Genomic DNA, 18,020 nt, shown 5'->3' with positions numbered 1-18,020 from the left:
CAAAAATTATAAAAGTTACAAAAATTTCAAAAATTACAATAGTTACAAAAATAACAAAAAATACAAAAATGACAAAAATTTCAAAAATTACAAAAATTACAAAAATTACAAAAATTACAAAAATTACAAGAATTACAAAAATTACAAAAATTACAAAAATTACAAAAATTACAAAAATGACAAAAATTACAAAAATTCCAAAAATTACAAAAATGACAAAAATTACAAAAATTACAAAAATTACAACAATTACTAAATATACAAAAATTACAAAAATTACCAAAAATGACAAAAAATGTAAAAAAATAAAAAAAAATACAATACAATACAAAAATGACAAAAATGACTAAAATGACAAAAATGTCAAAAATATTAAAATTATAAAAATATATAATAACAAAAAATTTCAAAAATTACAAAATTTTCAAAAATGACAAAAATTGCAAAAATGACAAAAATGACAAAAATGACAAAAATTACAAAAACTACAAAAATTTACAAAAATTTCAAAGATCACAAAAATTACCAAAACTACAAAAAATACAAATATGACAAAAAATACAAAAATTACATAAATTACGAAATAAACAAAAATTACAAAAATTACTCACATAACAAATTTAAAAAATAACTTAGAATCAATAATCTTATTTTATACTTATATATTTATAAACATTGAAATTAAAGAAGAAATACTTTTTCTTATGTACATATGGCAGATTTTTTATAGAGATAATCAGAATCAAATTTCAGCAACCTAGATCTATATTAAGCTTTCCAGATTTTTCTGAGCGTATCAGGGCTGAATATTTTCAAAAACTTGATTCATTCTTTGCATTGGATTTCTTAATTTGCATCTAAAAACGAACAATGTCCGGGCAATTCTAGCAACAATTCAGAATTCAGTTATTTTTTATAAAAAGTCTAGAAAACAGTTAATAGTTACACACGAATTGTGTATTTAAGGCTTATAACCGGCGTCCAAATCTTATTTTTCTATTCCAACAAATGTTTACTAGTTTGTTTCGTTGAAACAAGCTTTTATCTTTTTTTCCTTTTTCTTTCGCAAAAAACATAAATTATATTTACTGAATTTGAACTGTTGGTTTGGGTTTGCTCTTATTCTGGATAAATTCGAGAAATATTCATAGTTTTTTTTTCCTTAATATCCTTGACTCTTTGACCTCAATTCTTTGACTTCTTTAACTTCTTCAACAACTCTGCCAAAATAGATTTAACCACAATCGAAGAGAAAAAAACGAATGCAAAGTTTTTAAATTTTTCAGAAATTTATCCAGTGACTTCAGGGTCATGAGTAATCGAAGTACTAAAACTGATTTTTTTTTTGGTATTCAGATAATTATTTAAGAAATTGGCATGTTAAGAAGCAGATATTTTATGATTTTCTTTCGTTTGAATTCCATGAGTTGAACCAAATTGAACCAAGAAAAATCAGATTTTTTTATGAACTAAACTTTTGTTACTTTTGCTTACTACAGCTTACCAATTTTTAAGAAATTTGATCAACTTGCGTTTATTTTAATAATACATATGGAACAAATGGATAGGACCCATTTGTTTCACCCTATCCATTTAAATTTAAGCTTTTTTCACAAAACAAACCTAGATTAAAAAATTCAACTGGTTTATTGATATCGTTGGGTAACTGATGTTTCATTAACTTGGACAAAACTTTCAGTAACTCTTTGAAAATTTTTATATGATTTTGGGTGAATATTAAATTTTTCTGAATTACTGTTTTTGGACTGCCCAACAATATTCGAAGACTTTTGTTGAACTTTCAGTAGCTTCTTCAGATTTTCCTAGAAATGGATTTCATTTTCAGAGGCGTTTGTTTCAACCAGTTACCTAAACTTCTTTAAATTGAAGAAAAAAAAAACTATTGAAAGGTTCATTTCGTTGAAAGTTAAAAAAACAAGGAACCGGCTCATAATGCACCTCATCAGCCAAATAGTCCGATACTAATGGCTCTAGCTTCGTCTAATGCTTGGTGAAGGCGCACACATTTAAAGGAAATGTGCGTTCCAGCCGGTGGCTCGCAGACAGAAATTGCAAAACACTGTTCGACAGCAAAAAGTCTTCCTCCTTCTATGAATGACTCCCCCTCAGGTGATGTTTTTTGTATTTTTTTTAATGCGTCTTAACCATCCCTAGTCTAGGATTCCGATCCGGAAGGTTTGAAGTGGTTCTTTTTTTTTTTAATTTGACAAAATAAAAGTTCGTAGGGTAGTTGATGTTTAAGATAGCCAGATCAAAAAATATTGGACAAAATTTGATAAGAAATAGCAAATAAGAGATGTTCAAAATGTCAACCATTCGATGAATGTGAAAAGTAGGATAAAAATTATTCTTATTCACATAGAAACTTAGGCACATTTACCTTGAAGATATCATATTACTTTGGACCGGCAAATGCATTCGACCATCCATCGATGCAAGTGCAACGTCACGGTTCGAAGAAACTTCACACTAGGCTACCGGGTGCATCACACACTTATACGTAAGCTTATGTGGCGTTTCGACTAATTACCAAGACGCGATTACGCATTCATGGAAGGAAACATTTCAACCCACTTTTGAGGCGCTGCAGCTAATTAATCGTACAAAGGTGTGAACAGTTTACACCTAAAAACACCCTTTCACAATTTTTTCTGGATAACATCTACGTAATTTTACGAAAAGTTTTCAACCATTTTTTCGGATCATTAGTTTGGGAGATTTATTAAAAATGGTTCATTGATGATTGGGTGAACAATCCTACGTTAGACGTACAATAAAATTTGAATTTGAATCATTGTCAATGCCTACTTTCGGTCGATATTGTATCCGAAGTGCCTGAAACCTCTGATCGAAAAGCTCCAGACAAGAATAGAGAAAATCGTTCCCAGCAACCATCCTTCTATGTAAAGGAGCGTTAGAAATAGGAAGTAGCAATAGATCACGTGCTGACAGAAGCAGAAGCAGCAGGAGAAACCTCGTTCCGTGTTTGTCTTTCTTGCCCCTACCTGGTGATGCTTTTGTTTTGTTTGACACACCTCTATGTAGGGAGACTTGCACGGTTCCGGTGATTCGCCCAAGCCAAAGAAAGGATGTGTCAAATTTTGCCCAATGAGTCGAATACATGATTGTACAAGAAGTTCGTCGTTCAATAAAAAATAGAGGGGAATGAGGACAATTGATTCCTGGTGACACTGAGCGAACAATATATCGGCTTGAACTCAAACAGTATTTAAAATCAACACGCATATTATATTATTGTACTTTTTCGACCGTAATTGATGTTTTATAGTAATTTTGGCTATTTTTTTGGTCTAAGGATTCAATCAAACAACTTTGATTTTTAAAACGCCCGACGTTTCGACCATTTTTGGTGGTCTTTCTCAAGGGAATAATCTGTCTGTCATTGTTAGATATTATGTTTTTGTCCAACGTTTAGGAGTCCAGTGCTCGTTGCTCTTGGATTGAATTGGTGAAAAAAAAAATTTATTTTCGTCCGATATTCTATGGTCAAACTTCTACTTCAACCTACTTTTATTTTTCGTTTGAACTTTTGTTAGAGCATGGGTGGCCAACATTTTTAACAGGCGGCCCAAATTTTAGAAATAATATCTACTAGCGGGCCAAACATCAAAATTTTTCTTCGGTAATTAAACAAAACATATCATTTTTTTAAGACGCTCTACCAATTAAAAAATATAATATTTATATGTCTCGGTTAATTTAACAATTCGTCGCCATGGGACCCATATTCAGGTGACGAGTATATTTTCTGAGAAGCCCCGTTACATTTAAAACGGGCGATGCTTTGTTACCCAAGTTAGCTGCTCAGATTAGCCACACGTTGCAAATCTTGGAGTTCTACCTTTTTTACTTTCTAGCTCCGAGAATTTCTTCGGGCCCGGCTAGCAAACCTACCAAAATGAGCGCGGTGACTGATGTGTCAAGTATAGATTCATCTTAATAAGTAAACTAGCTGACCCGGTAAACTTCGATTTACCTTTTAGTTAATGAATTGTTTGAAAATATTTATCTTTAATTACACTCTTTTTAAATTCTTCGTTCTCGCGAAATCAATTATTTCATGGAAATTGTCTTGAAATTGTTCGAGTTGTGTTCCATTTTAAGTTTATTTTGTATAGGAGCCTCCCTTCCATAAAAAGTAAGATTCTCGAGGCTATTATACAAACTATCTCTGATCCAAAAAGTTCACAGAAAAACATGGAACATTTGATTTCAATCGCAAAGTGAACAAACTGCTGCTGCAAGGTTTGTTTGGAAAAAAAATTATTCATAAATTTTAACACCTCCATTATATCTTAGAAAGCGGTTCATTCAGATTTAGCAAAACAAGCTTCAGTATTGTATGGGAAATCCATTTTTTTTAATTCGAAAATGGCCAGCGATGTATTGAAAGTCCAAAAATATTTAACTTCAAGCGATAATTGCTGGTTTTTATACTGTTATAAATTTTATGTCAAAAAATCATGAACCAAGTTTTTATTCCTAGAAAGATATTCGATGCTGCACAAAAATGAAGTGTCGAAATATTTTGTTTCTTTTAAGCGTTTTTGGCAGCCTTTGCAAAGCAGATTTCTTAGACTTTTTCTCGAATTTTGTTGGAGTAGGTTTAGGAGCATTTTTTTTCGAAAAAAAGATGAAAAATTTTCAAATCTGGGAATTTTGTAATTTTGAATTATGCTTCGCGGGCCACAAAAAGTTAGTTGCGGGCCAAATGTAGACTGCGGGCCGTAATTTGGTCACCCATGTGTTAGAGCCAGGAGGGATGCTAGGTGTTGAGGATAAAAAATCTGGGCAATTTTGAAAAAAAGTCTGTGCGTGTCTGTGCACAAGGCAAATCACAAATTTAGTACAGAACAAGAGTTTTGGCGATGTGTGTGAGCGGGGGGGTTTGTATTCTGTTTATTTTCGAGTTGAGAACAATGTAACTAACACTGCTTTCTACCACGTACCATGCCAGTCTTATTTAAAACAAAAAAAAAATGAATGATTGGTCAAATACCCATGAATACAAGCGAGATTTACAGTCTTATCGGGCACTTACGGATCAAATTCAATACACGAATATCGATTTCATCACTCAAAGTCTGTGAAAGCTGGGCACTCTAAGCCAAAATCTGGGCAAAATCTGTGTCTGACCAATATCTGGAAGAAGGGTCAAAAGTCTTGTTTTACAGGCAAATCTGGGCACCTGGCAATCCAGGTTAGAGTTTCAAAAACTGCGTCTAATTTTATTAGAATGTGTCAGCACTTGTCAAAAGTTCTACCTTCTTCTGCTTGATGTGTTTCTATATCTGACCCATTTCAAGCGCCCCTCAACTGGAGAAGCCATTTTTATTTTTCATTATTCAGAAGGAAATTAAAGTAAATTGAATATTTTTTTAGCTTCATTTTCCATCAAAAGATTTTTTCATACTTTTTTTTTAAATTTATTATGTTATCGTATAAATTAAAAAAATGTATGAAAATAAATTGATTTTAACAAATTTTTTTTTTTCATAACTTTGTCTAAAATCTAGCTATTTAAAAAAATTATTGCAAAAGGATGTTAGAAAAACCACATTTTAAGCATAATGTTAGATAAAGAATAATCACTGCAAGTTTACGCTCTAAAATCGGTGCTATAGGTATCTATTTTAAAGCGTGATGACGTCACAAAAATTCTAATTTATTTTTAAAACGAACACACACATTTCGAATCTCAGTTAAAATGTTTCTTTGAAAAGATCAATTCAAAATTCCTTAAAACGTATTGTCGAAAATTGGAGGTCTCTTCAAACTTTTTGAGAGAAATTCAATGCAATATTCATTATGAAAATCAATTCAGAAGGTCGTGAGTGGCATCTGGGTAAAAATGCGTTGTGACGTCACGAAAATTGCTTTACTTTTTTTTCGGAAACGTCCATGACTTTTACTTCAACACTATTATAGTATTTCTTCAACACAAGTTTGACATATCAATGCGCTTTGATAAACGAATTCAATTGTAAATCTTTTAACGAAACTAAAGAACGGTTGTTTTAAAACGTTTCTTATAAACACATATGAAATTGCGCTTGTTGAAAATTTGATTCGAGAATATAATAAATGCCATTGAAATAAAATCCTCATCGATTTTTTAAAAGAAATATTTTGAATCATAAAGCAATTAGTTATCTGTGATTTGAATACAAATCTTGCAAAAAGATCAAATTCTTCGTACATCTATACTGCCGTTCCAAGCAAGACCGTCCCTTGTTGTCTTTGGGTTATTTCAATTTTTTTTTGCTGGAAACACTCTCTTTAAGTGTTAACGTTCGAATAAAAACACGAACAAGTATATTTTGTTCTGAACTTATACTAATTTTTTTCAAGATGGTTTTCTCTATGTTGATGTTTCTACGCAAGAATGTCACACTAGTGAAAATTCTACGAAAAATGCAAACTTAATAAAAAAAAACTCTTAAGATGAGTTTAAACTGTTGAATATAATGTTATTTACAGAAAAGAACTCTAAAATAGAAGCTGATCCTTGAGGAGCCTCGTTGAGTATTTTATTCAGAGAAATTTTCACACTTTTCGGTAGACACTACTTACAGGATCCATACTCAACTATACATTTTTATAAACAAAGAGGATCGTATTTCTCAAATTACGGTTTAACTTGAGTTTTTAGGAAAATAGAAACTATACGAGCTTTTAAAATGATAGAAAAAGTGTAGACGTGTGACAGTTTTTCGTAGAACTAGCATCGGTATGTGTTCTGTTTCAACACAAAAGTGTCACACGGAGCATTTTTGGCTCTAATTTGCTGTTTTTATAGGTAACGGTATGTTTTTGGCAGAAAACATTATAAAATGATTAACTTTAACTGTTCACTGCGAAAAAAACTATCGGTGAATTTAAGTTCGAGAGAAAAATTGACAATATATATCGCGAAATTTCAATCCCGTTTTTCTCGTTTGCTCATTTCTTTACATGGGACAGTCTTGCTTGGAACGGCAGTAATAAGAATGAAAAAAATCGTTAATAGCTTCTATTATTGGCTTACATTATGTTTAAATAAAATAAGTATCCATTGAATAAATGCAATGAACTTCAAAAAATCTTTGAACTTTGTAAATTTTATAGATTTACTTTTTCTATCAATCAAAATCATAATTTTTTAAAAGAAAATAAATTATTCTTAAAAAAAACTTCTACTATATTGAAATTTTCACCTCAAAAAATGATACTTGGAAATTCAAATCGAGCCCCGTATTCGCATAAAATGCCACAAAAGAGACTTTTAACTGAGTTACAAAATTCAAAATATTAAAATATTTAGGTATTTCCACAAGGTAGCATGCAGAATTTGGGTCAGATTATACTACGGAAAGGGGTCGCGCAACAAATCTGAAGTTTGTATGGGATTACGTGTATTTTGTTCAGGATGAACAAAAAAACAGTCCTTCACCAATAATTCTGGTCTTTTTTGACCGATTTTTCTTTTAAATTGAGTGTTTTCAATCATTATTATGACAATATTTCATCTGAAGAACGCATTTTGATTAGAGTTATCATAAAAAAGTTATTTAGCCTCAAAAACGGGTATACAAACGTTGATTCATGTATTTTTCGTAATTGATACTTCTGAAACAGATTTTTGAAACTCAATATTACTTTTTACCAGAGCCCTTATCGAAATGGGACATTGGGATAAATCATTTGTCATAATTAAAGCCCCATGAACAACTATAATGAAAAAAAAAATCGGCCGATAGAGACTTAAGAAATCGGATCAAACTGGGTTTTCATGTTCCTTACAATCAAAATTTCTCAAAATTCCATACAAATTAAAGGCTCATTGCACCATCTTTCTAAGCATTTTAACTTTGTGCTAGGCCCAGGATTTATTTAAGCTAGCAACTTATGAGATTTTCATTAGTCGGCTGATTTGGACACTCTAGTTTTTGGATTTAATGCACCTATTTTTTCGGGAATAAAAGGATCTAATATACCTATCATCAATTTGCATTGTTTGTTGAGTCTCTAAGTATGTTTAGTAAATCAAGCATAAATTTTAAGATTATTGTTTTGTTTGCTTCATGTAGCTGACCATAAAATTTCATAACTTCATAACGTTTTGGATAACCGTGCTTCAAAAAATAAATATGGCGCGTTGTGACGTCACCAAACAAAATCGCTATAAAATAAAATCAATTCAAATTTTGAAAAGAATAAAAGAACAACAATTTGTAGATTGTAATGAATCGGTACTTTCTGAAATTTTCATAAATTTTTCCCGCATTAAAGCCTGTAATTTTTTTCATTTTTTTGTATTGTCGAAGTTGAACACTAACATACAAATGTAAATAAAAATAAAAAAAAAAATGTCCCGAATCAAATTTGTATAGACGGCCAGTAGATAGTAAGTTTTTTTTTAATATGGTTATGTTATGTTTAAAACGTTTACATCTTGTGTTATCTCGAAACTAGTTTTTTTTTTCAAAAATCTTACCCGTTTTTCGAAAGCCTGACATCCCAGAAAGTCGATTTTAGAAAAAAAAAATCTTTTTCAAGATTATACTAGATCTCTAGGTTTAATGAATTTCTTAGTCATTTGGCATCAAAATTTAAATTCATTTTTACGATCTCCTTTGGTCCCCCCTTTGGTAATGTGCAAAATTATAATGTCGATTTTTGACAAAAAAAAAAAATCTGAAAAAACTAAGATGTGGACGGTTTAAACATTTTTAAGTCATCTGGAATATTAACTAAAATTTCGAATACCCGGCTTACTGACCCGGGAATCAGGATTTCTTTTGGCCTCCTATTTTTAAGGATAAAAAAAAAAGATTGAACTTTAATTTTGGCACATAACTGTCTTTTGGGCCAATTTTCAAAATTAATAGAGTAAAAATCGAACACAGTTGTACCGCAAAAGTTTTTAAGTGACTGTCCGCCAACTACATCGTCGATATGAAATCGCAAATGACCTAAAGATGTTAAAACAAGCTTGAAATATTGGGTTCATCCGTTGTTGTCCGAATATTTAATACAAAATTTGTAAAAGTTAGGTCCAGCTATCCGAATTTTATTTAAAAAAAAAACTCGGATATTCCCCAGGTTTGTTTACTGTGCTGTACTGTTTTTTCACTTTGCCAAATCGAACTACAACAAAATTCAAATTGTGTTTTACAAATTTTCAATAATTGCACAAGAATCGAAATTTTATGAGCAAGTTTTATGATAATAATCATAAAAGGTTTTTTGGAAGCCCTAAATATGATTCAAACTCGGCTGATAAGTTTTTATGAAAAAATTGTTTTTTTTTAGTTTTTTTTTATTTTTGTTGAGTAATTCCTAAGTTTTGAACAAATTTGCCCGGTACCCGGATTTTTGGTTGACAATTTTGAAATCAAATGCCCAGATTTGTTTGGCCTGGATACGTGTTGAAAAAAATCTGGGAACCTTTATGAAGTCTGCCCAAGTTTGTAACATGTTAAGACCAGTTGCTACAATCTTGGAAAACCCGAATCAGCTATCAAATTTTTGGAATAAATTATGCAGTTTTTATTATTGATATCAAGTCATCCCAAAGTTTAAGAAAATTTTGATTGTTCTTTCATACCGTTTTATAATTTTGTGCAAGTGTTGAAATTTTAATTCTTTGTGAAAAAAGGGTTCCAACTACTTTATTTGCATTACACTTCAGCTTTCGAATTTTGTCTGCTATGGCTGATACAACATTTAAAGATATTTGTTCGAAATGGACGGTTTCCCACACAATTTTTAAAAATATTTAATGGTCATAGTACTGAGATTTTGGAAAAAAAAAACAAATCATTGTATAGTTCTCTACTCTTGTGGTTTACGGCCAATTTAATTTTTAGACATTTTTTTTACAGTGTCGAATCATGGCAAAACCATATCTTTAACAGCACGGAATTCCAATGACTTCAAAAATACTTGACACGGAACGCGATCATTCGATGTAAATTTACATCACATATAATGTTAATGAAAAGAGCATCACATAAGACTGATTTTTCAGTGCGAATTGAATATTACACGTCTTAAATGTTTTACATGTCTTTCAAATTATACACGTCTGTAGAATTTGTAGAAATTTGAATAAATTATTGTCATAGACGAAAAAAAATGTTTGTCGATAAATGAAATAAATGATATTCATTATAAAAAGATTTTTTTTATAAATAAAATTGGTAAACTTTAGCCGACATAACAAATACCAATAAAATATTTTTCCTTAATTCAGTGGCTTCAAAATTCACATCCAACTCGCACTCAAAATGCCGTCATACATGATGCTTCTTTTTATTTGCATCATAAGTGATTAAGTTTTCCAGATTTTTTTGGTAGTGTGTAATTAACACTTCTAGAACTCAAAGGGATACCGGAACCAGGTCCTAGATAAAAAATCAAGATTTTTATCCATCCCTTTAGAATTTCTCTCTGCTTTTATAACACAGTGATAATTAATCGTATTTTAAAAATCGACCCAGCCCATCACTTCCGGTAGGATGCTACCGGTTGGCACCTGAAAGATTGCTTCTGAATTAAATGCATAAATTGGTACGCATACTACCCGATTCACACATTCTAGACTTCTAGTTTTCCCCCGGCTAGCAAGCTAGACTAGCACCTAGTCGGTAGAAAGGAAGGGTAAAGTTAGTTACCCATCCCCGATTTCCTATCCACATATTCCCATCAGCAAGGAACGGGTTCGATTCCCACCGTGTATGCGTCTGGTGACTTCCGTTTGAACTTTGCCGAGCTCACCTGGGAGGAGCAAAAGGACGACCCAACCTCGATATATCAGATCCCAGACCCAGATCCTGTTTGTCCGGGTCCCACGGGAAATGGGTTGTTCATTTGGCCTTGTTATTTTAAGCGAAAACTCGACATACTTCACGGTAGATAGACAGGACTTTTTATCTCTCTCTCCGAGGATGTCGAGTTTATGTATCTAGGAGCTGAGTAAATTAATTCCATAAATTTCCTGGAACTTGAAAACCAATAACAATAAAATTCTAAATAAAAAAAGAAATGGACATCAGAAATTTCGGATATTTAAATTTAGATAAATTATTGAAAATTAATTTTTCAAATAAAAAAAAATAATTAAAAATTGAACAATCGTTCCATTCCTTTTGTTTTTTGTTGTCGTTTTTCATTGCAAAACGTCTTGACCTTGTCGTCGAATCAAATTCGAACCGAAAGGCGGTGGGTGGTTTTCATACATGAAATCACTGCCCATCAAAGTGGAACCAATTTGTTGAATCCCTGATCGTCATTAAGAAGTGTTTCATATAAGTTGGTTAATTTTTTTTCTTCAATTTTCATGTACCCTCTCTCACGGAAGGAAACAATCAAAGTCTGGTGAACTTTATTGTTTCACCGGGGGCAAATTTGATGAGGTGATTTTCGCTTCGTTGAATTTTGGACGGGGTTAGTAGAAAAAATCACGTAGAGGTGATTAATGACACTTCGTCGGATTATATGAATTAACCATCCAGTGACAGAATGAGTCTAAATAACGAAGGAATAAAACACTAAAAAAGCTCAAAATGCTAGCGAACAATATTTTTAAATTAACTGCAAAATTATCACCAAAGCGATTTAAGATGAACTGATGCTTATGTAAAAAATAATTAAATTTTTGATTTTTCCCTTCCAGATTACACACATCATGTGCAATTGACGGCCTTTTTTCCATTTCAACATTAAAACAGGTAATTTTTTTAAACTAAAATTTCAGATTCAGATTTCAGATTCAGATTTCAGATTCAGATTTCAGATTCAGATTTCAGATTCAGATTTCAGATTCAGATTTCAGATTCAGATTTCAAATTCAGATTTCAGATTCAGATTTCAGATTCAGATTTCAGATTCAGATTTCAGATTCAGATTTCAGATTCAGATTTCAGATTCAGATTTCAGATTCAGATTTCAGATTCAGATTCAGATTTCAGATTCAGATTTCAGATTCAGATTTCAGATTTCAGATTCAGATTTCAGATTCAGATTTCAGATTCAGATTTCAGATTCAGATTTCAGATTCAGATTTCAGATTCAGATTTCAGATTCAGATTTCAGATTCAGATTTCAGATTCAGATTTCAGATTCAGATTTCAGATTCAGATTTCAGATTCAGATTTCAGATTCAGATTTCAGATTCAGATTTCAGATTCAGATTTCAGATTCAGATTTCAGATTCAGATTTCAGATTCAGATTTCAGATTCAGATTTCAGATTCAGATTTCAGATTCAGATTTCAGATTCAGATTTCAGATTCAGATTTCAGATTCAGATTTCAGATTCAGATTTCAGATTCAGATTTCAGATTCAGATTTCAGATTCAGATTTCAGATTCAGATTTCAGATTCAGATTTCAGATTTCAGATTCAGATTTCAGATTCAGATTTCAGATTCAGATTTCAGATTCAGATTTCAGATTCAGATTTCAGATTCAGATTTCAGATTCAGATTTCAGATTCAGATTTCAGATTCAGATTTCAGTTTCAGATTTCAGATTCGGATTTTAGATTCAGATTTCAGATTCAGATTTCAGATTCAGATTTCAGATTCAGATTTCAGATTTCAGATTTCAGATTCAGATTTCAGATTCAGATTTCAGATTCAGATTTCAGATTCAGATTTCAGATTCAGATTTCAGATTCAGATTTCAGATTCAGATTTCAGATTTCAGATTCAGATTCAGATTTCAGATTCAGATTTCAGATTCAGATTTCAGATTCAGATTTCAGATTCAGATTTCAGATTCAGATTTCAGATTCAGATTTCAGATTCAGATTTCAGATTCAGATTTCAGATTCAGATTTCAGATTCAGATTTCAGATTCAGATTTCAGATTCAGATTTCAGATTCAGATTTCAGATTCAGATTTCAGATTCAGATTTCAGATTCAGATTTCAGATTCAGATTTCAGATTCAGATTTCAGATTCAGATTTCAGATTCAGATTTCAGATTCAGATTTCAGATTCAGATTTCAGATTCAGATTTCAGATTCAGATTTCAGATTCAGATTTCAGATTCAGATTTCAGATTCAGATTTCAGATTCAGATTTCAGATTCAGATTTCAGATTCAGATTTCAGATTCAGATTTCAGATTCAGATTTCAGATTCAGATTTCAGATTCAGATTTCAGATTCAGATTTCAGATTCAGATTTCAGATTCAGATTTCAGATTCAGATTTCAGATTCAGATTTCAGATTCAGATTTCAGATTCAGATTACAGATTCAGATTTCAGATTCAGATTTCAGATTCAGATTTCAGATTCAGATTTCAGATTCAGATTTCAGATTCAGATTTCAGATTCAGATTTCAGATTCAGATTTCAGTTTCAGATTTCAGATTCGGATTTTAGATTCAGATTTCAGATTCAGATTTCAGATTCAGATTTCAGATTCAGATTTCAGATTTCAGATTTCAGATTCAGATTTCAGATTCAGATTTCAGATTCAGATTTCAGATTCAGATTTCAGATTCAGATTTCAGATTCAGATTTCAGATTCAGATTTCAGATTTCAGATTCAGATTCAGATTTCAGATTCAGATTTCAGATTCAGATTTCAGATTCAGATTTCAGATTCAGATTTCAGATTCAGATTTCAGATTCAGATTTCAGATTCAGATTTCAGATTCAGATTTCAGATTCAGATTTCAGATTCAGATTTCAGATTCAGATTTCAGATTCAGATTTCAGATTCAGATTTCAGATTCAGATTTCAGATTCAGATTTCAGATTCAGATTTCAGATTCAGATTTCAGATTCAGATTTCAGATTCAGATTTCAGATTCAGATTTCAGATTCAGATTTCAGATTCAGATTTCAGATTCAGATTTCAGATTCAGATTTCAGATTCAGATTTCAGATTCAGATTTCAGATTCAGATTTCAGATTCAGATTTCAGATTCAGATTTCAGATTCAGATTTCAGATTCAGATTTCAGATTCAGATTTCAGATTCAGATTTCAGATTCAGATTTCAGATTCAGATTTCAGATTCAGATTTCAGATTCAGATTTCAGATTCAGATTTCAGATTCAGATTTCAGATTCAGATTTCAGATTCAGATTTCAGATTCAGATTTCAGATTCAGATTTCAGATTCAGATTTCAGATTCAGATTTCAGATTCAGATTTCAGATTCAGATTTCAGATTCAGATTTCAGATTCAGATTTCAGATTCAGATTTCAGATTCAGATTTCAGATTCAGATTTCAGATTCAGATTTCAGATTCAGATTTAAGATTGAGATTCAAATTTCAGATTCAAATTTCAGATTCAGATTTCAGATTCAGATTTCAGATTTCAGATTCAGATTTCAGATTCAGATTTCAGATTCAGATTTCAGATTCAGATTTCAGATTCAGATTTCAGATTCAGATTTCAGATTCAGATTTCAGATTCAGATTTCAGATTCAGATTTCAGATTCAGATTTCAGATTCAGATTTCAGATTCAGATTTCAGATTCAGATTTCAGATTCAGATTTCAGATTCAGATTTCAGATTCAGATTTCAGATTCAGATTTCAGATTCAGATTTCAGATTCAGATTTCAGATTCAGATTTTAGATTCAGATTTCAGATTCAGATTTCAGATTCAGATTTCAGATTCAGATTTCAGATTCAGATTTCAGATTCAGATTTCAGATTCAGATTTCAGATTCAGATTTCAGATTCAGATTTCAGATTCAGATTTCAGATTCAGATTTCAGATTCAGATTTCAGATTCAGATTTCAGATTCAGATTTCAGATTCAGATTTCAGATTCAGATTTCAGATTCAGATTTCAGATTCAGATTTCAGATTCAGATTTCAGATTCAGATTTCAGATTCAGATTTCAGATTCAGATTTCAGATTCAGATTTCAGATTCAGATTTCAGATTCAGATTTCAGATTCAGATTTCAGATTCAGATTTCAGATTCAGATTTCAGATTCAGATTTCAGATTCAGATTTCAGATTTCAGATTCAGATTTCAGATTCAGTTGTTTGATTTCAGATTTGGATTCTTTTACATTTTTAAACGAGTGTAAATGAGTATCAAATTATTGTAATTTTTTGTGTATTGTTTAAACTGTTTTTAATTTTCGCTTGACTTACCTTTTTTTTCTATTGAAAGACACCAGATGTCAATTCGTTTACCTGAATGGTTTAATTCAAATTAAAAATTCAAACAAAAACTCATTTGTTAATCAAACAACTTCTGCGTGGAACCACTTCGAGTTTCACCTTTTTAGCAGATGGTGCTTAATTGATTTCTGCTCCAGTTACCCAAAGATAGCCGATGATAGTTTGTTAGTTTTTTTTTGTTTTTGGATGATGACTTTGCCCGAAATGAGAGTGGAGTGACTTATTAGCATTTGGGAGCATCAATCCATCAAGTTTCTTTCTTCTCTTTTATTAGTATGATTGGTCAAACTACGTCAAACAAACAACATCTTATTCAAATTGGATTCAGATGACTTTTGAACGAAGCATCTATCCTCAATGTCATTTGTATTTTTCTCAAATAAAAAACCAGCAATTTTTTAAAGTTAATTAGTGTTTATGTAATTTCCCTATTTTTTTTCTTTTTATTATGAAGATGTAGTCGTTTTTTTTTAAAGACACACAAAAACACCTTCAAAATCTCAAGCAAAGTTGCACATAATTAAGGAAAAAAATGGGCAAAAAGCCTGTAAGCAAATCCAATTCGTGACGCCATGCAACCATCACCGAACTGTGAATGAAGGGCAGCTGCTGCCCATTCGTTATTGAAGAAGCTCGAGCGAAGAAATCAAAACAAAACATCATCGCAACAATCAAAATGAGGGGGAATGCCGCCCCCTCCTATTTTTCCTCCTTCAGTCCACCTTCATCAGTCTACTTACCTTCAACTCGGAAGGTGGAAAATCGCAAATTATCCCCCCGTTTAGGGGTAATTATTTGGGGGTGGGTGGAATTGCGAAATTACCCCTCACACAACTGGCTCCGAAACAATTGAGAGATTGTTCGTTCAGAAAGTTAGGTTGTTTTTTGATTTAAATGATACCATGTTTTCCAAGAATTTGGAAACAATTGTTTCGTGTTTTTTCGAAGGTGTGAATGGAAATCAACATGAGTTAGGTACCTGCTCGGTTTGTGTGTTGTTTTTCTCGCAAATGATTATTGGTTTGAGGAAAAACAATGACACGATGACTAATTGAAAACAACGTTGAAGTGATGTTTCCTTAAAGACATAACTGGTGTCATTATCCATTCATTCTATATGGAACTAAAAATGGTTTTCAGGAATACTTTAATAGTTTTCTAAAACCAAACTTGAAATTTTTCATTTTAAGAAAAAACAAGTTTTTTTTTAAATATTGCTTTGTCCTTTCAAAATTATTAGCACCCGTCTCTGATGGGAGTAAACTAAGAATAAATACTAAAATTTTGAACCACATTTCAAACGTGGAATGGAATCTTAGAAAACTATGAAAACACAAATTCCGAAGATCTGTTCAAGCCTTTTTATATTTTTTTTCGGTTAAAACAAAAAAAAAATCATCGGTGCATTCTTAGTGCATTTTTCACCTTAGAAATATAAGAAAGTGTGATGTTTGCTCATGTTTCATAAAAAACATCGAATACTATCCCAAGTCTTCACGGGATACTTTTGGTTCTTTGATGCTTTTGGACCTTAAGTAGTTTAAAAGACGTTGGGTCTTTTAGTGTTAAATATATTCCCTTCTACAAAGAAAGCCTAACATTGTCTCAAATTCCGTTGAGAAACCAAAAGTTCTAAATTCCAATAGTTTCGATTCCAACTCCCCACATTGAAATACATTTAACGTCATATCTCAAAAACTAGTTTAAGATTTTGATTCAGTATCGCAATTCAACTTTTGGTTCAAATTGAAAAACGATGTTGAAGACATCTAAATTCTTAGTGATGATTCGATTCTCAAGTAACACAGATTGAACCAACTAGCATTTGAAAGTTTTGTTATGGTTTTATTATTGCATTTCTTGTGCAGCTCATTTTATGATTGTTTTATCATAGTCATGAAAAAATACTAAAATTTTTCTTCCGACTTTTTATTTTCAGTAGTTTTGAAATCGCCAATAAAGCTTTACCAAATATATTGCTAAAGATATTTGAAAAAGTTATGAATGCTCTGTTAAAACTTCAACAATACTCAAACTAAGAAGTTTGCTTCATGCTTTCTTTTGCATGGTTTTATAATAGCACTCAGAGCTTGATTTTAAAATCGCCATAAATGTAGCTGACAGTTCTTGATCTAAAGTATAAAGATCTTAAGACTAAAGTACTGCCCCTCTCAGGTGCGTAGGAGGTTTGTACTTTTATTAAATATCACCCCTCTCAGGGGGTTTGTATTTTAATTCATGTACTGCCCCTCTAAAGGGGTTTGTACTTCTACTAAAGTACTGCCCCTCTCAGGGGATTTGTACTCCTATTGATGTACTGCCTCTCTCTGGAGGTTTGTACTTGTATTAAATACTGTTCCTCTCAGGGGGTATGTATTCTAGTTCACGTACTGCCCCTCTCAGGGGGTTTGTACTACTACTGCTTCTTCTCAGGGGGTTTGAACTTTTATTAAATACTGCCCCTCTCAGGGGGTTTGTATTTTAATACACGTACTGCCCATCTCAGGGGGTCTGTTCTTCTACTACAGTACTGCCCCTCTCAGGGGGTTTGTATTCTAATTCACGTACTGCCCCTCTCGACGGGTTTGTATTTTTACCAAAGTAGGGTTCTTCTCAGGGGGTTTGTACTTTTATTAGATTCCGCCCCCCTCAGGATGTTTGTATTTTAATTCACGTACTGCCCTTCTCAGGGGATCTGTTCTTCTACTAAAGTACTGCCCCTCTCAAGGGGTTTGTACTTCTATTGATGTACTGCCCCTCTCGAGGGGTTTGTACTTGTATTAAATACTGTTCCTCTCAGGGGGTTTGTATTCGAATTCACGTACTGCTTCTCT

At 31.9% G+C, this 18,020-nt stretch overlaps 1 protein-coding gene across 1 annotated transcript in view; it reads left to right on the top strand.

Annotated features, from left to right (window-relative positions):
* The window catches only part of LOC129748529 (uncharacterized), a 443,948-nt gene that overhangs the window by 71,509 nt on the left and 354,419 nt on the right, over positions 1–18,020 (top strand). The window contains exon 2 of the mRNA XM_055743186.1: positions 11,702–11,756. The gene's annotated coding sequence lies outside the window, so the exon portion shown is untranslated. The remainder of the gene's footprint in view (positions 1–11,701; positions 11,757–18,020) is intronic.

The sequence above is a fragment of the Uranotaenia lowii genome, chromosome 1 (genome assembly GCF_029784155.1).
Source record: "Uranotaenia lowii strain MFRU-FL chromosome 1, ASM2978415v1, whole genome shotgun sequence".
Lineage (NCBI taxonomy): Eukaryota > Metazoa > Arthropoda > Insecta > Diptera > Culicidae > Uranotaenia > Uranotaenia lowii.
The sequence above is the reverse complement of the archived record's forward strand: the minus strand, read 5'-3'. Positions and strand labels throughout refer to the sequence as shown.